The sequence below is a fragment of the Aplysia californica genome, unplaced genomic scaffold (genome assembly GCF_000002075.1).
Source record: "Aplysia californica isolate F4 #8 unplaced genomic scaffold, AplCal3.0 scaffold00448, whole genome shotgun sequence".
Classification (NCBI taxonomy): domain Eukaryota; kingdom Metazoa; phylum Mollusca; class Gastropoda; order Aplysiida; family Aplysiidae; genus Aplysia; species Aplysia californica.
Genome location: NW_004797718.1, coordinates 45,054 through 48,257, shown reverse-complemented (window position 1 = coordinate 48,257; position 3,204 = coordinate 45,054).

Genomic DNA, 3,204 nt, shown 5'->3' with positions numbered 1-3,204 from the left:
ATAGATATATAGATAGATAGATGGATAGAGAGAGACAGAGAAAGAGGGATAGAGAGAGATAGAGAGATAGATAGAGAGGCACAGACAGACAGACAGAGAGAGAGAGAGAGAGAGAGAGAGAGAGAGAGAGAAAGAGAGAGAGAGAGAGAGAGAGAGAGGCAGAGACAGAGACAGAGACAGAGAGAGAAACAAAGAGACAGAGACAGATACTGAGACAGAGACAGTAACTATGGAAAAGGCAGAGAGTGAGGGAGTGAGATAGGGTGAAAGACAAATGAAGGAATAGACTGGCCTATCCTTCAGCTGCTCCCACTGGGCTGTGAGAGTACCTAGGGACTTCCCGCTATTACCTTGACCGAAAGTCATCAACGTTCATTGGCCTGACGGGGACGGCAGAATCAAAGGCTGGGGGTGGGGGGATGAACATTTGAGGATGAGTGCGTTTGGGTGGTCGGTACTGGCGCAGCCAGCAGGTGACGGATCACAATGATGTAGCCTAGTAATGTAGATCTAGAGCACTGAATGATTTAGAACATAGAGTTATCTTCTTTATAAACTAGTTTACATCTATGGTTTAGAACAATTAGAAAAGATGGGATGGGGGGGGGGGGTGAAGGCCAGTGTTAGGTTAGGTGGAGCGCTTGCACCAATTGCACCAATGGCGCCCCGCCAATGGTGGTTGTGGGTGGTGGGAAAGGAATTGTACATGTAGGGGTGAGCAAGTGTGGAGGAGGGGGTGTAGGGAGATCAGATGGATAAAGAAGGTGGGGGTGGGGAGTGGAATAAGAACAAGTGTACGGGATGGATGAAAGTGTAACAGGAGGGAAGGCAGGGGGGGGGGGAGACACTTAGAAAATGATATTATGAAATAGTGTAAAAGGTAAAGTGAAAGGGTACATGCAAAAGGTGAACTCTTCTCATTGCTGCCTTTCAGCAACACCCCTGGTCTTATGGTAGGAAAGATCTACACCTAGCCCTCTCGGACACGGGCGAAAAATCTCGGAAGGCCTCATCTGCAAGTTGCGCACGTTAAAGACTCCTAGATGGTCCAAAATCGATAAGAGTTGTCCTTGGCCGCCACCCACGCAAAATTCATAATTTCCTACCTACTGAAAATGTTTAATGTGCGCTCATATGACCTTATGAAGTTGCAAGCGACGTAAAACACCTTACTTACTTTACTATACTTTATCCGTCCTCTTTTCCCTTTAGGGCCTCGAGGGGACAAAGAGCTTTCTGCCTCTAGCAAGTTTGATGGCCTTGCTGGTTGGGATATTATTATATTATGTCCTCAGTGTATACTTCACACCCTGGATCCAGGTCTGTCTTGGTCTTCCTCTTGCCTTGTACCCCAATACTTTTCTGAAGTAGGCTTTATTGGCGAGCTGGTGAGGTGCCATGCGTGTGAGATGTTCAAACCACCTGATTGTTAGCCTTCAAATGTAGTGGAGGACAGGTGGTGTTCCCATCATTTCTCTGATCTCGTTGTTTCTAACCATGTCCCGTCTGATTTTGTTGACGGCTCTCTTTAGACATCCCATCTCGCGGGTAGTTACCTTATGTTCTAGACTTTTGGTCAGGGTCCATGTCTGGCACTGGTAGGTCAAGGTGGGGATGAAGATAGAGTTGATGAAGCTTGGCTTTGGTCTCAGTGGGGATGTTCGGAACACACTTACCAAGACAAACAAATCTGCCACGTTACTTTATTCGGTAATGTTTCATTATTGTTCAAATGTACGTGGCAGCTAATTAAAACAAAAGAAGGAAGATCATTGCCTGTGAGATGAAATGCTTCAGAAAAAATATCAATGTCTCAAGGAAAGAAAGAATAGTAAACACAACAGTCCATAAATTAGCAGAGATGAAACCAGTCATAGAATATAAAATTGAACTTCAAAGAATTAAGTGGTTTGGTCACCGCCACCTCCCCCTCCCCCCAAAACAAAACAAAACAAAACAAAACAAAACAAAACAAAACAACAACAACAAACAAAAACAACAAATAAAACAGCAACAAAAAACCCCAAACCAAACCAACAACAACAACAAACAAATAAAACATGTTCCACATCCTTCTTAGTTAGCATTTGCACAAGCATGTATACTACCCCCCAAAAAAGTAAATAAATAAACTTTAAAAAGCAATAATTTGGCTGAGTGGCTTAAAGAGGTCTGAAAACAGAATTATATATCCGCAACAGAAGCCTAGATCTAGCTGTTGACCAAAAATTACACCTCCCCTCGATGTGTAAAATACAATAGGAATGAAGATGTAATAAATAAAGTTAGACTGCTGATTCAGCAAAGGGTAAAGCAATCCATACTTATGTAACCATTTTTTGTACGGATCTTATCAAAGTTTAGCTCTCTCGAAACAGCACTGAAAATAAAATAACACAAATAACATAGAAGCAGTTGTTTTTTTCTAAAATGTTTTAATAGTCTGCCAATTAAAGACATAATTGTCTTAAATTTGTATCTCCTTTGACAGTGGCGTTAACAATAATCTACTGTGTTTTTCCTCTGCACTTAGAGGGTGGTTGGAGGACACTCTGATGGGTCCTATTTCTTTACTATTCCTCTGGTATTTCTGTCTGTCTGTCTGTCTGTCTTACCTTTTTGTCCCGGAACTAAATGACCATTATTGTGTCTATGTATTTCTGTTTACTCTAACAAACAAAACAATTTGGCACTTCGTTTACACACTTAAATGCTATCTTTCAGTTACATTTTATATCTGGAAAAACTAATGTTTGGATTCCCCCCAAAATGTAATGTCCTGAACCATTTTCTTTTTCCGAATTGAGCAAGTTTTCAGATTTAACTGTTACCAAAGAAGTGAACGAAAAAGAAGGGGAAAAAAGAGCAAAATAAAAAAAAAAAAGGTAGAGAAAAATCGACAAGCCCGTATGACCATTGCGTTATCGTTCAAGTGTAATTCACTTTGAGCAGGAACGGAGAAAAGGCGGGAAAGATTTCACTCGGCAGAGCGTCAAACCGAGCCTGGATGGGACCGGACGATAAGAATGGTCTCCCCTGAGCTGACATACATTTTATTGATGGGTTATCGTCCCTGGCCGTCAGCCGGAAAAGTAATCATCCACTTATTTGGGTAGGCGTTGGATGGGAATAAGACAGTCAGCAAGATGTGCTCTCCTTCTGTCTTCCTCCTTTTCTTACTCTCTCTCTCTCTCTCTCTCTCTC